Source organism: Hyperoodon ampullatus, assembly GCF_949752795.1.
Source record: "Hyperoodon ampullatus genome assembly, chromosome: 18".
NCBI classification, from domain to species: domain Eukaryota; kingdom Metazoa; phylum Chordata; class Mammalia; order Artiodactyla; family Ziphiidae; genus Hyperoodon; species Hyperoodon ampullatus.
The window spans coordinates 49,877,038-49,894,333 of record NC_136931.1 but is presented as its reverse complement, the minus strand read 5'-3'; the positions used below and the strand labels follow the sequence as shown (position 1 = coordinate 49,894,333).

Genomic DNA, 17,296 nt, shown 5'->3' with positions numbered 1-17,296 from the left:
AAATGGACGCTGGGCAGGCAAACCAAAATATATCCAGTTCAAAATTTCTTTGTTAGGCCTTGGCATCTCCAAGCAGAGGTTTGCAACCTTGTTTCAATTACATCACTCATATTGAAAAGGGGTATATGCCTGAACTCAGACATGTCCTACATGATTCAAATTTTTATTATCAAATAATTGGTCTCTTTCTCTGGGTTCTTTGCTGGGCATACAGAGATGGATTTTTGAGGATACATTTGGCTGAAGAAACAAAACCCAATTAACATGACTCAAGATATTTGGTTATCTCATTTAATATGTTTGGAGCTGTTAATGCAACAGCTTATTGATATCACCAATGACCCATTCTCCTACTATTTTGTTCCACCTTCCTTAGAAGAATAGTTTCATATTCTAGGCTTGCTGCCTCATTGGCCACCACAGCTCCAGGTCTCTCATCCTTATACCAATGAACTAAGCAGGAAGGAAGGGAACAAATGGAAAAGCTTTCTTTGTGTTAAGGAAGAAAAAAATCCGAAAATAATAAAAATGACAGCAATAAACGCATATATGGGACTTAACCTGGGCCAAGAATTGTTTTCAATTCTTTACATAAATTAACTCACTTAAGAAGCCCTTCAGTCTCATGGCCACTCCAAACTGGAGAGGCAAGTGATCCACACTGGGCCTTGTCCAGTTTTGTGACCCACAGAATCTGTGAGCATAATAAGATAGTTGTTTTACTCCACTAAGTTTGGGGTGTTTGTTATGACTTGGAGGATATTGTTTGTGTGAAAGCTGGAGCCACGGCTGCTGTCTTGAGACTGTGAGGTAGCCAGAGTAAGAATCAGTCAACAGAAATGGAAAGAACCTGGTTCCCCAAAGACATTGTTGAATGAATGAATGAATGAGTTTTGGAACTGCCCTGCCAATGCACTTTTTACTGTGACATAATAAATTCATTTTTGTTCTACCCATTTGAGTTGGGTTTCTGACACATTATAGGATAAAGCATCCTGACTGATATAGACTTCCATCTGTCCTAGGTACATATGGAAAAGAGAGATATACAGTTCACACAGGGAGAGATATATAAACGTGCATAAATACACACACACTTACACACACGTGGGCATGAATATGCTGTTATACGTCTTCAGTTGGACTCAGGTTCGGGCAGATACTCACTTGGATGCCTGTACATACTCAGTCACAGAAGTCAGGCACACACAAATATACGCAACCTGTCATGAATTTTGCCTGCACTACACAGACATCCACACTCAGTCACAGACCCACAGTCACACACACACACTCAAAGATTCACTTATCACAGAAGATTCCAATTCCTTACTGTTTATTTCTGCATATTATATAAATGTAGAAAAAGAAACATTTCTTTCAGGTCTTAGTCAGGGCTGCAGGGGTGAGAAGAAATAACTTAAGGCAGGGCTGGGGTTAGTGCATAAATAAGGTCTGGGCTCCCAGATGGGCTGGGGTAGGTCCCAGTTCTCAGATGCACAGGTCTCCTCTGGCAGCACAATTCAGGTCCCAAGTGAGGAGGTGGAAGAGGATGAATGTGACAGAGGCCTTGAGGCCATCTTGAAACTCCTGTGGGAGAGACGAGAAGGTGGTTTCCCATTGCCCAGGCATCAGCCTCCTCCTTACCCAGGACCCAGGCATCCACCCTCTTCCCGGGTCACTCACCTTCTTTGGGGCCTCCTGGAGCCGATGCAGCCAGTACTGGAAGCGGCTCCTGGGGCCTGGACCCTGCTGTGGGCTGAGCCTGCACCTGAGAACAGAGGAAGGTGGTGTGTGAGACAGGGCTTGGGAGAGAGGGGTGAGGTCCCACCTTCCCAGAAGCCACAGATATGGCCCGGGTGTCCCGAGCGCTCACACAGGCCTGGAGCTTGGAGTGGATGTGGTGCAGCGTGTGAAGTGGCTGGTCCAGGATGTGATCCAGGGATGAGTTAGCCACCATCCCCAGGACCCTTCAGTGTCAGGGCCAGCTCCGCCTCCAAGGCTGTGGGGTGCTCCTACACCTGAGGAGAGGTGAGAGAGAACAGGTGAGGTGGAAAGGTGAGGAAGGATAGGCAAGAAGGCCCAGTTAAGTGGGGACAGGTAGGAAGAACAGGGGAGGAGGGCAGGTGATATGAGACATATGAGGGGGACAGGTGATGGGACAGGTAAGGGGAGACAGGAGAGGGGAACACATGAGGAAGGCGGCAGATGAAGGGGATACAGGTGAGGCAGAATGATAAGGGAAGAGGAAAGTGAGGGAACAGGTGAAAAAGTGAAATGGGGACAAATGAAAAGTGACTCATGAGGGAGGTCACCGGGGTCTGAAGAACGGGGCTGGGAACGGGTGAGAAGAGAACAGTTTGGGGAGGTAGGTGAGCACGGGACAGTTGGCTGCATAGGTGAGAAGCGTGGAGGAAGGAGAAGTGTTCGCTGGGAAAAGATCAGCGGAGGAAGATGACAAGGGACAGAGGTGAGAGCGCGGGGAGGGCAGGTGAGAGGGGATGAGGGAATCAGTGTTGAGAGTAGATGGTGACAAGGTGGGCAGGGCAAGGGACACAGGCTGAGGCCAGAGCCGGGAGAGAAGAGAGAAGTGAGAAGGAACAAGGTAGGAGTGCAGGTGAGAGGGAGAGGTGGGGGAGATAGGGAAGTGAGGACAGGCAGAGAGATGATAAAAAGGAACCCAGGGGGCCTCCCTGGTGGCGCAGTGGTTGAGAGTCCGCCTGCCGATGCAGGGGATACGGGTTCGTGCCCCGGTCCGGGAAGATCCCACATGCCGCAGAGCGGCTGGGCCTGTGAGCCATGGCCGCTGAGCCTGCGCGTCCGGAGCCTGTGCTCCTCAACGGGAGAGGCCACAACAGTGAGAGGCCCGCGTACCGCAAAAAAAAAAAAAAAGGAACCCAGGGGAGGGACAGGGTCAAGGGAGCAGCTGGGGAGGCACAGGGGCCCAGGACAGAGGAGGAGAGACCAGAGAGAGGGAAGCACAGGTAAGATAAAGGACATCAGGGGCCGCCTGCAAAGCCAGAGGAGCGGGGCGGGCAGGTGAGGGCAGGCGGGCTTGACTCTCCCGACTCACCTGCAGCTGCCTCAGGTCCCGGGTCCTGGGGAAGAGGTGGGAGCTGCAGTTACAGTCCTTCTGCAAGAGAGACACTTCCCAGAGAGCAAGGGCAAGGTCAGCCCACAATGGGAGGGACAGAGGCTAGCAGCAAGGATGAAGGTCTAGCAGGAGGGCTTGAGTTTAATCCACAGCAGAGAGAATAGATGTTAGTCACAGCCGAAAAGCTAGAGGCTAGCCCATGTAGCAGGACGTTAGAGGTTAGGCCAACAGTAGCAGGGTAGCAGCTTGGCTATGGTAGAAAGGGTAGAGGTTAGCCCACAACAGGGACTTACCAAGGCATCTTTGGCTTTTTCTTTTTTTTTATGGCTGCACCCCGCGGCTTGTGGGATCTTAGTTCCCTGACCAGGGATTGAACCCGGGCCCGGCAGTGAGAGCGTGGAACCCTAACCACTGGACCGCCAAGGAATTCCCATCCTTGGCTTTCTTGAAGGCCACCAGCTCTCTTGGCAGCAGAGATTTGAACATGCCAGTGTCGCAACCCTTCCTGGCTGTGGTGGGGACAGGACATGCTCTAGCCAAGCCCAGCCCCATGGTCGTCACCAGAACTAGCGTCAAGTCTGCAGCCATGGCCAAATCGCAAACTGCTTCCCCAGCTGCTTGGCTCGGCTTTTTAGCCAAGCTAAATGCGCAACCCTGGCTGAGGGCTTTGACTTTTTTTTTTTTTTTTTTTTTTTTTTTTTTGTGGTACGCGGGCCTCTCACTGCTGTGGCCTCCCCCGTTGCGGAGCACAGGCTCCGGATGCGCAGGCTCAGCAGCCATGGCTCACGGGCCCAGCCGCTCCGCGGCATATGGGATCCTCCCAGACCGGGGCACGAACCCGTATCCCCTGCATCGGCAGGCGGACTCTCAACCACTGCGCCACCAGGGAGGCCCGGCTTTGACTTTAAAAGGCATGAGTGGATGGGACCAGCTGCTAAGCCAGGTGAGTTGACAGGTATGGGCGGGACCAGGTGAGCTCAGAGCTATGCCCAGAAGGAAAGAGAAACTGAAATCCCAGGAGGGAGCCTGAGAAGTTCCTGAACCTAGTTTAGGAAACCCTGGGATGTTGGGGAGCCCCTGACTGAGGCTGAGGCAGGAAGAGAAATGGGAAGCTGTCAGCAAGGCAGGGGCTGGGGCGGGGTGTGTGTGGGCGGGGCTGCTGGAGCAGCAGAGAGGGAGCTTCCTCCACTGGTTTAAGCGTGTTCCGCTAACTCATTCATATTAGGCTCCGAACATTCCTGTGAGTAGTTATTTTTATCATCACCCCCCATTTTACCAGTGAAGGAACTAGGGCACAGGAGGGTAAAGTGACTTAACCTAAGGTCCCACAGGTGTTTAATGGCAGAGCTGGGGTTTGAATGGAATCCCATGCAATTACTCCCTATTCTGTGTACAGCCAAAGCAGAAGATGGGAACCTCTGGGACCCACAGACGTCCAGCTTTCCTTTCTCTCCCTCTGGGTAGCATGAAAGGCTAGGAAGTTCCTCATTTGCGGGGCAAGAGCACGTGCTGGGGACTGGAGGGGCTGCCTGAAAAGAAGGCAGTGAGTCGGGCTTCCAGAAGGCAGGCAGAGTCTGGTTGCTTTGCTATCATCATCCCCTGCGGCGATAATCATTGTGTAGCGAGAAGGGAATTGCTCTGATGTACAGGCACTTCACATTTTTCATTCCTTTATTTTTTTCTTGGCCCTTAGGTGCAGAAAGATACTAATCATACTCTTCGGATCATAATATAGAATCACAATTGGCCCATGAAAGACCCTCTAAGCTTTTACCCCCAGCCTCATGCCCAAGCCCTATCCCATCCCTCCCCTTCACAGACACCCACTTTAATGTGCTTGATACATAGCTGCGAAGATATATCTTTATACTTTGTGATTTTGTGTGTGTATATGTCTCCAATTTACATAAATGGGATTGGGCCATAAATCTTGTTCTGTTTCTTCCCCCTCTTTTTTTAAACTTAACAGTATGTTTCTGAGGTCCATGTAGTGGTGTACATCAATCCCTCTGTTTCTTTTTTTTTTTTTAATAAATTTATTTATTTTATTTTTGGCTGCGTTGGGTCTCCGTTGCTGCGTGTGGGCTCTCTCTGGTTGTGGCGAACAGGGGTAATCTTCATTGCAGTGCGCGGGCTTCTCATTGAAGTGGCTTCTCTTGTTGCAAAGCATGGGCTCTAGGCTCGCAGGCTTCAGTAGTTGCAGCACGCAGGCTCAGTAGTTGCGGCTCACGGGCTCTAGAGCGCAGGCTCAATAGTTGTGGCGCATGGGCTTAGTAGCTCTGTGGCATGTGGGATCTTCCCGGACCAGGGCTCGAACCCGTGTCCCCTGCATTGGCAGGCGGATTCCCAACCACTGCGCCACCAGGGAAGGGAAGCCCCCAAGCTCTCTGTTTCTAACTGCTGTGTTGTATTCCATGGTGTGCCAACAGCACTCCTTCACTTATTTATTCCTCCAGTGACGGACATTTAGGTTGCCTCCAGCTCCCTATCACCATAAGGCTCACACACATCCTCTCTGTGGGAGGTTTTCTAGGCTGCTGTAGCCCCAAGCGGGTGCCCCCACCATATCACTTCAGCTCATTTTCTCTCTCACTTGTACATCTGGTTCCCACACGCGCTGACAGCTTCCCACCTCATGTGTCCGTATCTATCTGCTTCTCTATCTGAGTCTTTCTCCTGTGGGCATGCAGAACAGACTGGGAGTGCCAGGATTAATTCCCCATGGGCAATCTTCAACCAGTGAGGGTCAGGAGCTTGTGATTAAACACTTTTGCTTCCCTTTTCCTCAGTGAGTCAATTCTGAGGTATGTTCTACATGATTTCTCAACTCCTTAGAGGGTCCTGGGTACCAATAGCTCTAGTTGTTCACAGTAGTCACCCTTTCGGGGCTGGGACTAGGGTGAGGAAGCAAGGTGTCTAGGGTGCAAAATTTAAGGAGCCAGCCCCCCTCAGGTTCAGGTAAGCGCCCTAGGTGCCTCACTTGCTTCACTCTAGTCCACACTCTGCACCATTTATTGGCTTTTCCCCTCTTTCCTTAAAAAAAAAAAAATTGTGGGCTGTGCCTCACAGCTTGTGGTATCTCAGGCCCCCGACCAGGGATTGAACCCGGGGCCATGGCAGTGACAGCACCAAATCCCAACCACTAGGCCACCAGGGAACTCCCAGCTTTTTTCTCTTTCAGTCCCAATTTTCCCACTCACTTGTATTTCCTGGGGATACCTCCCAGATAAACTACCTATACCCTTTGCTCAGGGCATGCTTTGGGGAGATCCCAAACTAAATCCTGATCCCTATTCAGGAGTAAGATTTCTGAGGCACAGGGCATACCTGTGCTTATATTGTCTAGTTAGCACCATTCCGTAGAACTTTCTGCAACGATGGAAGGGTTCTATATCTGTAATGTCCAATACAGGAGTTACTAGCCACATGTGGCTGTTGAGTACTTAAAATTTGGCTAGTGTGTTGGAGGAACTGAATTTTCAATTTCTTTTTTTCCCTTAATTTAAATCTAATTGCTATATGTGGCTGGTGGCTTCCATAATGGGCAGTGCAGTTCTAAATACTCATCTTGTTCTCCCAAATAGTTGCACCTACTTCACTCCCTTTGGAGGTGCTCGAGAGATCCTGTATCCCTGCAATAGGGTGGCCTCCTCAACACCTGGCTCTGACTTAGACGATGAGGTCCTAGACTTTGACTATGAGCCTGCTGCAACATAGATGAGACTTTTGAGGTTGAGGACAGAGGTGAGTGAATTTTGCATGTGGAAGGAATGTAAATATCTCATGGCCAGAAAGCAGTCTGTAGTAGTTTCAAAACATGTCTTCAAAAACTTTGACCCTTTCCCTACCGAGAAGTGGGTCTGTCCCCTTCCCTTCAATCTGGGTTGACCTTTGTTGGGCTGTACCCTGAAGGCCTGCAAGCCCTGTACTTGCCCAGCCTCAAGGTCAAAGAAAGAGCCCAGAGTCAGTGACAGAGGCATCAATGGTTTAATGGATGGGGGGATCTTACATTTCTGAAGCAAGGTCTTGGAGTGGCACCCCACTGGGTGTGGCAGACAGCGGGCAGGACATGGTGGTAGCAGTATTTGCTACGGGGGTTTGGGAGGGAGGTTACCAGTTAGAGGGGGGAGCTGATGTCAGGTTGGCTCGCTGGTTACCAGGGAAACCAGCAGAGGAGCATGGCCCCTCACCACCCCTCGGATATGCTGTCTTGGTGGAGACATTCTGATTTAAGATTAGAACAATCACTAGCTGGGGCTGGAGGCAAGTCTGTAGGTGTTTACTGATTAAGCTCTATGATTTAGAGGAAGGGTCAGTCATGTGAGTAGGGTGTAGGTGAAGCAGGGACTGGTCAAGCAGGGGATGTACAGAGAGCAAGAGAACAGCCATCTTGGGTGGCCTTATCATACAACCTAGTGGCTCACGTGTAACCATAGGTGCTACATGACCTCTGGGTCTAAGTCAGAAAAGACTTAGGCAGTGTCTGTGTCGTTCTCTCTCTCTCTCTTTTTTTTTTTTTTGCCATGCTGCAGGGCATGTGGGATCTTAATTCCCCAACCAGGGATAAAACCCATGCCCCCTGCAGTGGAAATGCAGAGTCTTAACCACTGGACCACCAGGGAAGTCTCTGCATGTTTCTCTTGAGAATCTCTCTCTGGGGAAGGCCTGCTGCCATGTGAAAAGGATGAATAACCCAAGACCACCATGCTCCCACCCTGACTCAGCATCAACTGCCAGCCATGTGAATGAGACATCTCAGACATCCAGCCCAGCTCTCAGAACCCCCAGACTATGGTTGGGGCTCTATCATCTCTAATCCCCACCCCACCAAGGACTCTACACAGCCATTTTTACTCTACCGCTCCCAGGCCTCTGTGGCCCAAATAACAAAATAATTATATATGCACACATACATTCATACATATACAATCTCCCCTTTTATATACAAATGGGTATATATATATATATATATACACACACACACACACATATACATACATGCATACATACATACATACATATCTGGTTACAATTACTATGAAACAAATTATCCAAAACTCCAAAAAATGTGATTCAGCCACTGTACGCTACTGTACAAGGTGACCAGCACTGGGAATGTATAAACAGAGCTCTGATTATTGTTCTGGCAGTAACATTTTAAGAAAGGAATTAGAGCCTCATATTATAATACTCCAAATATCCAGGATACAAAAGAAAATAATTCATTATACTTGATGTCTCAAGAATCAGGAAAATCTTAAACAGAATGGGAAAAGCCAATAAGTAGATACCAACACCAAGATGATGCAGATATTAGAATTATTTGACAAGAATTTTAAAGTAACTATTGTAAAAATGCTTCAAGGAGCAATCATGAACGCTCTTGAAACAAATTAAAAAATAGAAAGTCTCAGCAAAGAAATAGAAGACATAAAGAACTGAATGGAAATTTTTGAATTGAAAAATACAATACTTGAAATAAAACTCACTGGAAGGGGTAAATAGAAGAATGAAGATGAGAGAGAGAAGAATCAGTGATCTTCATAATAGACCAATAGAAATTATCCACTCTGCACAACAGAGAGTAAACAGACTGAAGTCTAAACAAAAGAGAAGTAGATTTTTAAAAATTAAAAGGGAGCTTTTGGGACAAAGGGAGCCTCAGGGACCTTTGGGACAATAAAAAATGATCTAATATTCATATCATTGAAGTTCCAGAAGAAAAACAGAAAGAAACTGTGTCTGAAAGAAAGTTTTGAAGAAATAATGGCTAAAAATATCCCATAGTTAGCAAACTATATAAACCTACAAATTCAAGAAGCTGAATAACCCTTAAACAGGATAAATAAAAGAAATACAAATCTAGGAACATCATAAAAACACTTCTGAAAACTAAGGACAAAGAAAGAAACTTGAAAGGAACCAGAGAGAAAAGATGCATTACATTTTATAGGGGGACAATAATTTGATTGACAATGGATTGCTCTTCAGAAACCATAGAGGCCAGGAGAAAGTGACCCATTTTTCAAACGCTGTAATAAAAGAACTGTCAACCAAGATTTCTTTATCCAGTGAAAAATATTCTTTAAGAAAGAATATGGGACTTCCCTGGTGGTGCAGTGGTTAAGAATCCGTCTGCCAATGCAGGGGACACGGGTTCGAGCCCTGGTCTGGGAAGATCCCACATGCCGTGGAGGAGCTAAGCCCATGTGCCACAACTACTGAACCTGTGCTCTAGAGCCTGCGAGCCACAACTACTGAGCCTGTGTGCCACAACTACTGAAGCCCGCATGCCTAGAGCCCGTGCTCCACAACATGAGAAGCCCACGCACCACAATGAAGAGTAGCCCCCACTTGCTGAAACTAGAGAAAGCCCATGCACAGCAACAAAGACCCAACACAGCCAAAAAAAAGAAAAAAGTAAATGGTTGGAAAAAGATATAGCAATCAATAGAAAGCTGGAGTGCCAATAGAAATACTAGATAAAGTAGGCTTTAGGAAATTATCAGAGACAGAGTAGGACATTACATAATGATAATAGGGTCAATGTACCAAGGAGACAAAACAATCTTAAAAGTGTATACACCAGGGCTTCCCTGGTGGCACAGTGGTTGAGAGTCCGCCTGCCGATGTAGGGGACATGGCTTTGTGCCCCGGTCCGGGAAGATCCCACATGCCGCGGAGCGGCTGGGCCCGTGAGCCATGGCCACTGAGCCTGCACGTCCGGAGCCTGTGCTCTGCAGTGGGAGAGGCCACAACAGTGAGAGGCCTGCATACCGCAAAAAACAACAACAACAACAAACAAAATTAAAAATAGGATACCTCTTACAATTGCTAAAAAAAACCCACTTAGATATAAGTCAACAAAATATAGATAGAATCTGTATGTTAAAAGTTACAAAATTCTGATGAAATGTTACCGAGTCCAAGCTCATATGGCTTGCTGCACAACAGGCCAATAAATCGAGAGATGAGTTGGGGCAAGGCATAGGGGCTTTATTTGGAAAGCCAGCAGACCGAGAGCGTGGTGGACTCGTGTCCCAAAGAACCATCTTACCCGAGTTAGAATTCAGGCTCCTTTCATGCTAAAAAGGGAGGGGGTGTGGTTCATCGTTGCAAGCTTCTTGGTGGGGAAATCCTTTGTTCTCTCAGCTATTCACTGTAGGGCTGGTTGCAATATTCCTATAAATCTCCAACAAGACAAATGTTATTCTCTATCCTGCAACTTTTTATCTCTATATGAATGGAAAAGTGTTATATATTTAAAGGTCAGATGGGCTATCATGTATATTTCAGGCTATAGGCAACATTCTTTTACAAAGGTGTAGAGGCAGAATTACTAAGCAGAGGCAACAGAGCACAAAGGGTTAGAGCTAAAGGAATAGGTCGGATATGGAATCAGGTTTGTTCTTCTCTTTTTACAGAAAGGCATCAAAGGAGAAATAAATAAAGGTAGAGACATACAGTGAACAGGAATGCTCAATGTTGTAAAGATGTCAATTCTCCCCAAACTGATTTGTAATTCAATGCAACTCCTATCAAAATGCCAACAAGATTTTTTTTAGTATATATACACAAGCTTATCTTAAAATTTCTATTTACATGGATTATTATATTTAAATTTATATGGGAAAGAACCAGAACAGTTAAAACAATATTAAAGAAGAAAAAAAATGTTAGAGGAATCACACTACCTGATCTCAAGACTTATTAGATAGTGACAGTAATCAAGACAGTGTGGTACAGGGGGAAGCATAGACACATTAATCAATGGACCAGAGTAGGGAACCTAAAAATGGGGCCACATAAGTATGCCCAAATGAATTTTGACAAAAATTGAAAAACAATTCAAAAAGAAAGGATAGTCTTTTTAACAAATGGTGCTGGAACAACTGGACATTAGTAGGCAAAAATATGAACCTTGACCTAAACTTCACACCTTATACACAAATTAACTCAAAATAGGTCATATATCTTCATGTAAAATGTAAAACTGTAAACTTTTAGAAGAGAACATAGGAGAGCACCTTCATGACACGGGATTAGGCAGAGTTCTTAGACTTGACACCAAAAGCATGATCCTTTAAAAAAACAAAAGGATCAATTGGACTTCATCAAAATTAAAAACTTTTATTCTGTGAAAGGCTCATTTAAAAGGATGAGAAAATAAGTAGCTGACTGGAAGAAAATATTTGCAAACCACATATCTGACAAGGACTAGTATCTAGAATATATTTTAAAAACCTCAGAAGTCATCAATTTTGAAAAGTCAAAAAATCCAATTAGAAAATGGGCAGAAAACATTGACATTTCACCAAACAGTATATTCAGGTGGCAAATGAACACAAGAAAAGATGTCAGCATCACTTGCCGTTAGGAAAATGCAAATTAAAATTATGCAAATTGAAATCGTGATGAAATGATGATTCATCATTCACTACACACCTACTAGCCTGGCTAATAATAATAATAATACTGATAGGACCAAATGCTGCTGAACGTTAGAAGAAACTGGAACTCTCATACATTGCTAATGGGAATGTAAAATGGCACAGCCATTCTAGAAAACAGTTGGAGATTTCTTAAAAAGTAAAGCATACACTTACACTGCATGACTCAGCAGTCACGCTCCTGGGCATTTATCCTAGAGAAATAAAAATTCATGTTCACACAAAAATCAGATATGAATATTCATAGCAGCTTCAATAGCCCATTAAACTATTTAATACTAGCTAACCTGGTTAATATTATTAGTTTGTAGTAGCCCCAGACTAGAAACAATCTGTATGTCCTTCAACTGCTGAATGGTTAATATTCCTTTGTTGTCACATCCATGCAATGGAAGAGTACTGAGCAATAAAAAGGAAGGAACTAGTGATACACAAATTGGATGAATTTTAAGGGCACTGTGCTGAATGAAAAAAGCCAATCTCAAAAGGTTACATGCTATAGGACTCCATTTATATAATATTCTTGAAATGACAAATTATAGAGATAGAGAACAACTTCGTAGTTGTCAAGGGTAACAGAAGAGGAGGGAAGGTATGACTGTATAAACGGGTGGCACTTGGGCATTCCTCTGTGGCGAGAAGATAATTCTGTATTTTGATTGTGGTACTTATACATATGATAAAATGTCATCGAATTATACACAAAAGTCCAAAAACAAACAAACAAAAAAAAGAGTGCATTGGAAAGCTGGGGAAGTCCCAGTCCCAGTAAGGTCTGTGGTCTAGTTAATTGCATTGTGACAATGTCAATTTCCTAGTTTTGAGACAGTGCTATAGTTATGTAATAATGGATACAGGGAGCTTCTCTGTAGTATTTTTGCAACTTCTTGTAAGTCTCTAGTATTGTAAAATTTTTATTTTTTTTTATGTACTATGCAGTAAATGTACTAAAAGAAAAAAACGATTCCATGCGCCTTTTTCCGTTCAGCTTATGCTCCTTTTCCCCTTTCGTTCTTACCTCCCTTTCTGCCCCTCCCTGCCCTACTCCAATCGCCTTAGATAACCATTGTTAACTCACAGCTTTTCCTATACACTTATATCAAATGCAGATTCATGCACATATTCTCGTTTTGGTTTTACAAAAGTGGCATCAGTCATATGTTTTTCTGCAGTTTGCTTTTCTCACTTTGCAGTGCTCCTGGAACTGGCCAGCGTTTTCCTGGGTGGTCAGGGTAGGTCTGCGGGAAGGAGTAAAGGGGAGGCACGAGTTCCCAGGTGGGGGTAGGAGGGGCTGTCAGGGGACCCTGATTGGGGTCTCAGCCCCCCTCCCACTGCACATCACTCCCACAGTGCCTGCCGGGCCACCTTGAAATCTCTGGTGCATCTCTCAGGAGCCCCACTGCAGGTGTGTAGGGGACCCAAGGGGCAAACACAGGGGGCGCGTTTTCAAGGGCAGAGGCTGGGAGACGGCAGAAAGGGGCACTTCGGTTCCCCGGGGGTTGAGGAGGTGGACGGGCTGCACAGGCTTGCCCTGCAGAACGTCGGATGCCACCCCGAGGTTGCAACCCAAGGGAACCTCCATCTCCTACTCAGCCTTTTCTGCACGCTCCTCTCCACCTCTTGCTTATCCCTCCTGCGCAGGTCTGAAAAGTTCCCCGGCCCCTACAGTCCTTCCCAGCCCTGAGGTCCACAGCCCTGCCCAACCCTGCCTAGGGTGCCCAGAATCCCCGAGAGCCTTTGGGGCACCCTGGGTGGGAAACAGGAAGCCCTTGCTAGCAAAAAGGATACAGAAGAGGAGACAAGTGGGGAATAAGCGAAGGGGGAATGATGAAAAAGACAGAGGCAGAAGGTTAAAGGTGAGGGGGGAGGTCTGTGAGGAGTGTCTGAGAGGAGACAGGTGGGCAAGGCAGGCGAGGAAAGCCACAATTGGATTAGAACAGTTGAGAAGGTTGAGTGAAGGGGGCAGGGAGTTGGGACAGTGAGAGAGTTGAAGGGAAGTTAGGAGAGGGAGAAAGGTGAGGGGAGACAGGTTATAGAGGCTGGGGAGGGGAGCCGGATGAAAAGGCCAGGTGAGGCGGCCAGGTGAGGCAGGAGAGTTAAAAAGCCCATTGGACTCTCCTCCTTCTCTCTGACTTGCCCCTTGCCTGTGCCCGCCACCTGTGCCACTCAAATGTGTCTCCTCACCTCTCTCTCTTCACCCTGACTTTGTGGGTCTCCTTCTCACTGATCACCTGTCCCCACTGTCCTGCTCAGCTTTGCCCCTCACATGTACCCATCTTTCAGCTCCCCCAGCTCCTCGCTTGCTACAGCAGGTCCCAGCTTTCAGGTCCTCCGGAGGGGCAGGAGCCATGCCCACCAAGTCCCTAAGGATTCTCTCATCTGTTTTCTCATCATATATTAATGAGCCCCCAGTGTGTGCCCTGGGTGATCCAATGTTTACTGCCTTGGTCCCTCAGAGAGGAGTGGGTCTGAGGACAGCAGCAGGGCGGGAGGGGGTCTCAGCCCAGAGCACGAGGGATGGGGGAATAGACCTCAATAGTAAGAGCTACCACTGTCATCACCCAACGAAGGAAAATGTGAGTCCACAGACGACCTGAGAGAACAGTGCCAGGAGTGAGAGCCCCAGAGGTGAGCCTTTAGCAGGACAAGTGGGAAATCATAAAGCTCCCCCAGCTTTATGATTGGTGACAGTGGTGATGTTTGAATGCTTACCCTATACTAGGCACTGTTCCAGATATGTCACTTGTGTTGTCCCCCTTAATCCTCAGAATAGTCTTAGGACCTAACTCAGACATATTATTTATATTTCCCATTTTCCAGATGAGGAAACTGAGGCGCAGAGAAGTAAAGTAATCTGCCCTAGGCTACACAGTTTGTAGGTGGTGGAGTCAGATTCAATCCAAGGTCTGCCTGACTTGAGAGCTTCTTAACACTCATAGGGGAGGCTTACAAAGGTGGTGGCCTCTGCTCTCTTGGATGCCTGCCGACTAGAACCTCGCAACACAGCAGTCTCTCCCAGGTGTGTGCCCCCAAAGGTGCCACTTGGACAGGGCTGGACCTATGGCCCTACCTGTTGGATGGACAGGCTGAAGGGATAAAGACATGGAAGGGAGAAGGGAGTCACGGCTGGGGCATGGATTGGGCAGACGGATAGATGGACAGATGGATGGGCATTGATCAGGGGAGGGAGGTCTGCCTCACCTAGCTTTGCCTCTAACTTCTGGCTGTGGAAAGTGTTGGTACTTCTTCTTTGTGGGTGTATTTCTCCTGGAGTCTCTGTCTCCCCCGTTGCGTGAGTCTGGGGTTCAGCTTTTGATTTCTCGGGTCTCAGTCTCTGGTGCTTTGCCGCTGTCTGTTTTCTGGCTCTAGCCTCTATCTTGGTGTCTGCATCTCTATTTCAGTCTGTTTTCATATTTTATCAATATTTCCATGGCTCCTGGGGCCCCAGGGGGCTGCTTTCAGCCTTGCTCAGTGTTTTTCAGCCTCTGCTGCACATTAGAAACACCTGGGGAGTTGATAATACTCATAACAAAAATAGCAAATATTTATTTGGTGCATATCCTATGCTAGGCACTGTTATACTTATGTTAACTCATTTAATCCTGACTATGCCCTTATGAGATAGGTATTATTATTACCCCCATTTTACAGATGAGAAAACTGAGACCTCAAGAATCCACTTCCAAATCTCATAGTTAATGATAGGCAGAACTGGGATTGAACCTGGTACTCCTTAAACTTTAACCTATGTATGAACCACTTGAAGTTATTGTTAAAATGCAGATTTCTGATTCAGTAGGTGGGGGTGGGGTCAGGCCTGCGATTCTGCATTTCTAGCATTCTCCCAAGGTGATGCCAATGGTCTGTAGATCACACTTGAGGAGCAAGAGTTTTAACCATTTCCAGTTACCACCACTTGGTATAGGGCAGTGCTTCTCAAAGTGTGGTCCTTGGACCAGCAGCATCAGCTTCACCTGGGAACTTTTTTTTTAATCTTTTTTTTTTAATTACTTTATTTTTTGGCCGCATTGGGTCTTCGTTGCTGTGCGTGGGCTTTCTCTAGTTTCGGCGAGTGGGGGCAACTCTTTGTTGCAGTGCACAGGCTTTTCATCGTGGTGGCTTCTCTTGTTGCGGAGCACGGGCTCTAGGCACACGGGCTTCAGTAGTTGTGGTGTGTGGGCTCTAGAGTGCAGGCTCAGTAGTTGTGATGCATGGGCTTAGTTGCTCCGCAGCATGTGGGAATCTTCCCGGACCAGGGCTCGAACCCGTGTCCCCTGCATTGGCAGGCGGATTCTTAACCACTGAGCCACCAGGGAAGTCCACTGGGAACTTCTTAGAAATGCAAATTCTCTGAGCTACACTGAATCAGAAATTCTGGGTGTGGAGTCCAGCAGTCAGGTTTAGTAAGACCTCCAGCTGATTCTGATGCACATTAAAGTTTGAGAACCACTGATTGAGTGTGACAATTAAGACCAGTCAAATCTCTGGGACTGCAGCCCAGACATTGGTGTCTTTACAGTTCCCCAGGTAATTGTAAAGCAAGCAAAGACCCTGAACCACCAGATTAGCTGGAGGGGCAATCCTAGTTTATGTAAATAAATGAACACACTAGCTGAATTGGAATTTGCTGACAGGGTTTGGGCAGGCCTGGGGAAGCCCAGGTGGGCAGTGACCAGGAGATGACAAATGGGAAACTGAATTAGGAAGAGTACCAGAAAGGAGGCTAGAACAGGGAGACTGGAATCCTTCCAAGAGACTCCTGGACAGGCAAATCCTTAGAACCCATGGAATGGTGGGAGGGGAGGAAGTTGCCCTGAGTCACCCCTATTTTCCTTGTGAGGGACACAAAATAAGGGGGCAAATGTTTTTGAAGAAATTGGGGCATGGTGGAGGGCTTTCTTGGAATCTCAATGGACACATGTAGGGTTTGGGGGTGCCAGAATAAAGATGATGGGTTTAGATGAGTTGTCTCAAACACACCCCATAATAAATAGTGATGACAGTGGTATATGAAATGTAAGAAGTGTTCTATACCCATTGTTATAGAGACTCCCTGGGATGACCCTGTGCAGTAAGTATTGCTTTCCTTTTCCTGTCGATGAAATTGAGGCTCCATTGTAACCATCAAGTCATACTTGATTTTTCTTTCTCCCTCTGTCTGTCTGTCTCTCTCACACATAGTCCGTACTATTCTCAATTTATCAGCAAATTCTGCTGGCTGTACTTTCAAAGTGTTTCCAAATTCACCCACTTCTCATCCTCTCCACACCCCCAGCTGGTCCTGTTATGTTCACCTCCTGCCTGGATGATCACAGCAGCCTCCTCCCTGGTCCCTCACCCCCACCCTAGTCTGTCTCCCACATACAGTCAGCGATTATGTCCCCCTTCTATTCAAGACCCTCTCATGGCTCCCATTTCACTCAGAATCAAATCCAAACTCCCTGCCATGCTTTACAAAGCCCGTTGAGGGCTGGCCCTCCAGGTCTTCCAACCTCATCTCCCTCTTCACCCGCTCTCCTCCACCACATGACCTTACTGCTGTCCTTTCAGCAAGCCCCTTCCTGCCTGTATCTGTCAGGACTCTTAGTTGCAAACAACAGAATCCACACTGTCTAGAGCAGTAAAGACATTCAATTAAAGACATTGGGAAGCTCATAGATTACCAGAGAGGGCAGAGTGGCAGCTTATGGAGCCAAAAGCCTGGAATAATCCCCAGCCACACCATAAGGGCCTCTCTGGGGAGAAAAACCCT

At 46.8% G+C, this 17,296-nt stretch overlaps 1 pseudogene across 1 annotated transcript; it reads right to left on the bottom strand.

Annotated features, from left to right (window-relative positions):
- Nucleotides 1–1,491: 1,491 nt before the first annotated feature.
- LOC307066863 (interferon lambda-3-like) lies at nt 1,492–13,894 on the bottom strand (annotated as a pseudogene). The gene is made up of 6 exons: nt 13,776–13,894; nt 12,731–12,782; nt 3,074–3,133; nt 1,877–2,015; nt 1,687–1,771; nt 1,492–1,590 (listed from the first exon to the last, which is right to left on the bottom strand). The product of its transcript is annotated as an interferon lambda-3-like (transcript).
- Between the last annotated feature and the right edge of the window lie 3,402 nt (nt 13,895–17,296).